The 6,497-nt window shown below is 39.7% G+C and overlaps 1 pseudogene; it reads left to right on the top strand.

Moving 5' to 3' along the window:
* The window catches only part of LOC138142442 (putative deoxyribonuclease TATDN2 pseudogene), a 51,526-nt pseudogene that overhangs the window by 43,195 nt on the left and 1,834 nt on the right, over window positions 1-6,497 (top strand).

Raw genomic sequence — 6,497 nt, 5'->3', positions numbered from 1 at the left:
AGGAAGGAAGGAAGGAAGGAAGGAAGGAAGGAAGGGAGGGAGGGAGGAAATGAAGGAAGAAAAGGGAAAAGGAAAGAAGGAAGAAAAAAAGAAAAAACACAAACATTGATCAAAGACAATTGTTTTTTCATAGAAATTGTAGAAGTGTATGACAACCTCTTAATAATGAAAAGAAAAGACCACACATTCAATTTTCTTTTGCAGTTCTAATTAGATGTTACAAATATATGACCAAACAAATCTTTTAGGAATTTAAATCTGTTCATGGAATTTGCAGGAAGGATTGAAAAGGATGAAGTACCAATAAGAGTTCATAGTAGTAGTCTAAATGTCAGGTAGTAAATACCTGAAGTGTACTGGTAGCACAGGAAATGGAAAAGAAGAAAGAACTCAAAAGGAGTAAGGACTAAGGAAACCCTTTTAACTTTTCAAAGTTTTTTTTTTAATTCCTTTTCCCCCAACCAATTCTAATCTCTTACCATCACTCATACCAGGAAGCATCAGAGTAAGGAAAATATGGAGTATATTGAATGATCATAAGGGTTGGTACTTGTATAGGTGATGTAAACATGTAAATTTGGGCCACTAATTAGGGAGAATTATAATGTGGGTATCTGTGTCAGTTTGAGGAGTTTTTAAAAAAAAGATATTGACTTGATAGGTTTCTCCCCCTACCCATTTCAGTTACTATATTTGATGGTAAATGTCCTTCCTAATGAGTGGTTATTTGAAAACACAGCTACTGCACTAGGGAGAGGAAAAGAAGAAAGTTACCACACTGATTTGTGTCCTAATGAGGGCTTATCATATTATATTCTTTATAGTCAATTGGAGATGGGATAGTGGAAGGCCTCCAATTCTATATGTGATTGAATTGATGTGATCATGTGATAACTCCTTCCCAAAGATAACTTCCTAGTTTTCCAAGTTTGTATAGGAAAAATCCCATCTCTGACATTATTTAAAGATGTTCCCTCCTTTTTAGGGGTTCCAGGAGGGTGATTGGTTGGGTGGGAGATGCTGTCTACTCCCTCTGCATCTAGATCTATGATTTAAAATTTTTGTGTGCAGTAATTGGTTTATTGGAATAAGAGTATGAGACTAATTTGCCCACATGAGTTTCCCAAATGAGAATATCCCTATTTACTCCAGGTTGTCCAAAAAGGGAGTTGTGGAGGAACTTATCTAAGATTTCAGTCACTATGGAGCTATTAGGGTACATATGGGCACATCTATGAAGTTATAACTGGGGAGACAGGGGAGATCTCAGATGGTTTCATAGAATAAAAACAAAAGAAAGCAATAGGGGCAGCTAGTGGCTCAGTGAATAGAGCACCAGTCCTGGAATCAGAAAGACCTGAGTTCAAATTCCCTGGGACACTTGACACACTTACTAGCCATGTGACCTTGGGCAAGTTACTTAACTTCAATCACCTTGTCTTCCCCCCTCAAAAAAAAAAAGCAATAAGGGTGGCCAGATAGCACAGCGAATAAGAGCACTGGCTCCAGTGTCAGGATGACCTGGGGATCGAATCCCAGGCTCAGACACTTAGCACCCACCCAGAAACACCTGGCCATGTAACCTTGAGCAAGTTCCTTAACCCCAATTGCTTAGGGGCGGCCAGGTGGCTCAGCGAGTAAGAGCACTGGCTCCAGTGTCAGGATGACCTGGGGCTCAAATCTGGGGTCAGATACTCAGCACCACACCCAGAAATAACTGGCTGTGCAACCTTGAGCAAGTTACTTAACCCCAATTGCTTTTAAAAAAAAGCAATAAACAATTAAGACTACAAAAATATATGGGGTAGTAGATAATTAATGTGGAAAATAGGTCCTCCCAGACAGTTCAGTCTCTTAGATTACCTGTTTCCAGGAGAATGGCTTTGAGTTCATCTCTCTAGTAAATATCAAATGTGTTTTAGAGATATTGTGACTTTCCCCTTTGGAATCCTGAATATTCCATGAATGTTAACTCTTTCTTCTATAGCAGAAAAGGAATGAACTTCTAATACACAAAGATCCTGACAAGGAGAGAAAGGTCTCAATAATTAATATAGCTATATATACTGTGTGTATCCATACAGATATTTTCTAGGAAGCAATATTATTTTGTTTTCATTCCACAGAGGAAGCAGCACTTGATATTAGAAAATTCTTAGAAACAAACAAATCATTTTACACATAATAAGAAGGGTCATGGAAACACAAACCAGACACTAGGGAATGAATAGCAGCCATCATAGATGAAGGGGCCCTACCAAAAAATGAAAATCACAGATCCTTTTAAATTGTTGATGATCATTCTATTTAGATTTTTTTAGGCATAGCATTGTGTGCATGATTCATATGCAGCTTATCAAGAATCTTTTCATGCTTTTACTCTTTCCCTAATTAAGTGGCTTGTATATTTTAGCTTCCTGAGGGTACAATGGTGGCACTGTCCCTATTAAATTTCATATTGTTCCATGTGACATCCATTTTCAATTATTTTTAGACAACTATTCCTTTCCATATGCATGCATATCATATCTATCACATTTGGCATTCCCTAAAGTATGGATATTGGGAGTCCTGGGAACTATCTTGAAAAGCAGAAATTTTTCATCATAAAGCTGAAATTTCTTCAGCTCAATGATCTTACTAGAAAGAGAACAATGAAATATGTGAATGACACAAAACAAATCCTTCACTCGACTGAAAAAGAACTGATGTTCTGAGTCAACTTAGTATTAGGAGAAGCAAACCAACATGACCATTGCTGTCATATAATGACCACATATCAAAATTATTGCTTGTCCCAACTAATTTGCAAAATACTATAACACTGTAATAAGTCAAAGACCAATTGCCAATATTCATTTGGTAGAAAAAATGTACTGAGGTTTTTTAAAATCACAGATACATTTCCCTCTGTTTCCACCTCTGCTGCCTTAAATAGTCTCATGTTTGGGTTTATAAGTAAAAATGGGAGAAGATTAATCAGGAAAAATAAGATTTGGGGGTTTTGGATGGGTTGCAAGTTTAATCAAATTAGGATGATATGGCAGTCGTGGAAGATAACTTTAACTTGGACTTCATTAAAAAAAAAAAAAAAGGGCAGAGTGTTCAAGAATAGGGAGGTGACAGTCTCATTGGTGTTGTTTGCTTTCATTTCTGAAGAGGACCAGTGGCATCACAGGTTATGTCTTGACTTTAGACTGAATTGGATTTAAGTGAGGCAGAGTTGTACAAAGTCATCAGCCTTACTTTCTCTTCCAGAGTCATCAAAGTCCAGTGGCAAGACAAAAGTAAAGACCACTGTTGAAGACCTGGGATGCAGACAGTTTATGTCTGATCAAGGTCTAAGCATTCCACAATCCCTTTGTCAACTGCCTTTATGGCCATTAGAACAAATTGTTCTCCTCCACCCATTCTGCCGGGGGAAATCTTCACATGCTTGGGGTAGATACCCTACTAACTCACTGATAGGTTTGGTTATTCTATCTATTATTATATCTATTGGTTACTCTCACCCTGGTTTAACCTATCTGCCAAGATTGATTTACTGGGGTGTGACCACTTCAAATGTTATAATTTCTTGGAGCCACAGATGAGAGTTTGGTAAGAGGTGGACTCCAAAGGTAGATGAGCAGGCGAGAAAAGGCTTCAGCAAGCCCTCAGACTAGATGTACTGGTCCTCCATGGATGCTACATAAACCCCTCTCACTGGTGAGACTGTACATGAAGTATTATTTTAGTCATGACCAAGGGGAGGAAACTGGATAGTGAAAATCATACCACATGCAAGTATGTTAAAAGAACAAGGTATGTTTAATTTTAAGAAGCAAAGACTTGGGGGATGTATCACTGAGGGGCTGGAGGTACAATATGACAAAGCTGTCTTCAAGTATTTGAAAATCTGTCATGTGGTTGAAGTTTTAGACATTTTTCCTACTAACCCAAGAGGGCAGAGTCATCAAAGATGTGTAGAAATTACAGAAAAGCAGGTATAAACTTGAAGTAAGAGAGACTTTAAAAAAAAAAAGAAAAAGAAAAAAGCCTCACAAAAGGGAACTGGCCTACATTAGACAGTAGGTTCTTCTCTCTCATTAGAGGTCTTCAAGCAAAGGCAGAGTGACTCTCTTAAATTGTTGTAGAAAGGATTCTTGCTCAAGTGAATGTTGGTTAAAAAATCTGGGGTCCCTTCTAGCTCTGAGATTCTTTGATTTATAGGATTATTTCTAGGAAACAATAAACCCTCTTTCTTTTGTACCCGTGAAAGACATCCTCCATGACAAACGACCAACAAATTTAGCAAATATATGTTCTCATTTTATGCCTTTCTTTACATTAATAATATGCTTTAATGTAACCAACACACTCTATTACTTCTTTCTTTCTTTTCCTTTTGTTTCTTTCCTGTAAGTAGCCCCCAGACAATAATAATAGAAGTAGTGGTAACAGCATTAGGTGCAGCAGCAGCTAACATTTATATTGCACTTTGCAAAGTGTTTTGCAAATACTCTTTAATTTGATCCTCACAACAACCTTGTGAAGTAAGTGCTGTTATTATCCCCATTTTACTTTGGAGGAAACTGAGGAAGATGAAAATTAAGTGTCCTTCCTGGAGTTACACAGCTAGCAAATGTCTGAGGCTAGATGTGAACTCAAGTCCTCTTGACTCCAGGTCCAGCATTATTTCCATTGTACTACTTATCTGCCTACATGGGGTATACATAGGATATACATGGTCACTGATTAACTCTACTAGTGATATTCAGGGTTAAAGATGTTATTTGTCCTTAAAATAAACTTTTGGCCTTCAAGTCAGGGGGTAGAACTAAAAAAAGTTGCATTTCTGTTGGCTCATTATAAAGTCAAAAGAATATACAAATCATAATGTTAGTTTCTTTTTTTCAAATTTATAAACAGATGACAAATCACCATAGGACCCAATTAAGCCTTGCAATTAGCTGTTGCAACAATAGGCCTTTAGGCTCTGTTCTTGCAACCAGCACCTAGACAGATCATGCAATTAAAAATATTATTTTTAGCAACTAAAACTCAGAGCAGTTCTTTCTTTTGAAAGAAATTACTTTTTGAAATTTAGAAAGAATCAGCACAAAAATGACTAGACTCTTGCTTTTATAAAAGTTATACATTTGTCTCTGTTGTGTGTCAATACAAGGCTGCAGCAGTGTGGGATACTGAAAAAGGCTCTGGAAATGTTAAATCACCAGGCACTGAATATAGTTTTGAATCATCCTTCTTATAAACTTCAGAAAACCTCTTAACTATGGTTCAGTGAAAAACCCAAAACAAACAAACAATAAATGATTGACCTACAAAATCAGGGAATTGGACCATCACTGATGAAATAAACAAATAGGGTTTCAAGTTCCTCATCCAGACCTAGGTTTTCTTTCCTACAAAATAAGATTGTACTAGGCAATATTATTGATCCTTACAGTGTCAATTTCAATGATTCTATAGTAAGGGGACCCAAGAAAATAATACGAAATTTAACCCTTGGCAATAAATATACAAATATACATTTACCAAACATTTATGCATTCATTCATTCATTCACTTATTTACTTATTTATTTATTTATTCATGCATTAATTAATTTATTTATTTTAAAAATATACTGGGCTACCAGGGGAGGCAAGGTGCGCGGGCTCTAGCACTCCGGGCCCTGACAAGAGCGTGGGAGGCGGGGTCCCCAAAGGAGTCTAGGCGGCTCTTCCCATGGGGATCGTCCGCAGTCTCCCCCCGGCCACTCTTCCACACCTTGGGGCTGGCCCTTCTCCGGGCCTCTGTGGCTCGAAGCTGCGGAGTCGGGCTCCACGTTGCTCCCAGCGAGCTCCCGCAGCCAAGTAGGTGGGTTCCTGGGGCCTGGGTCAGGGATAACCGCGTTAAACTTGCAGACGCCCACGGCGACTGGCTGAGCAAGAAAGCCCTTCCCAACCTGGCAGCTCCTCGGCCAAAGAAATGTGCACCTTACCGGATAAAGCTTCCTACCATAAAGTTGGTCCCAAGGATGAATCCTACTACAACGCTGGGTTTGCAGCTGAGGCTGAGTCAAAGTAATTCTGAGGAGGAGGCAGGAGTGACCCAGAAGATGAAGAGGAGAGTCAAGGACCAGGGAGGAGGCAGGGGTGACCCAGAAGAGGAAGAGGAGAGTCAAGGACCAGGGAGGAGGCAGGGGTGACCCAGAAGAGGAAGAGGAGAGTCAAGGACCAGGGAGGAGGCAGGGGTGACCCAGAAGATGAAGAGGAGAGTCAAGGACTAGGGAGGAGGCAGGGGTGACCCAGAAGATGAAGAGAGGAGAGTCAAGGACCAGGGAGGAGGCAGGGGTGACCCAGAAGATGAAGAGGAGAGCCAAGGACTAGAGAGGAGGCAGGAGTGACCCAGAAGATGAAGAGGAGAGTCAAGGACCAGGGAGGAGGCAGGGGTGACCCAGAAGAGGAAGAGGAGAGTCAAGGACCAGGGAGGAGGCAGGGGTGACCCAGAAG

Source organism: Petaurus breviceps, unplaced genomic scaffold (genome assembly GCF_028583685.1).
Source record: "Petaurus breviceps papuanus isolate PSGF00001 unplaced genomic scaffold, PetGlider_PUasm1.0 90579, whole genome shotgun sequence".
Classification (NCBI taxonomy): domain Eukaryota; kingdom Metazoa; phylum Chordata; class Mammalia; order Diprotodontia; family Petauridae; genus Petaurus; species Petaurus breviceps.
This window is presented reverse-complemented; position numbering and strand designations above follow the sequence as displayed.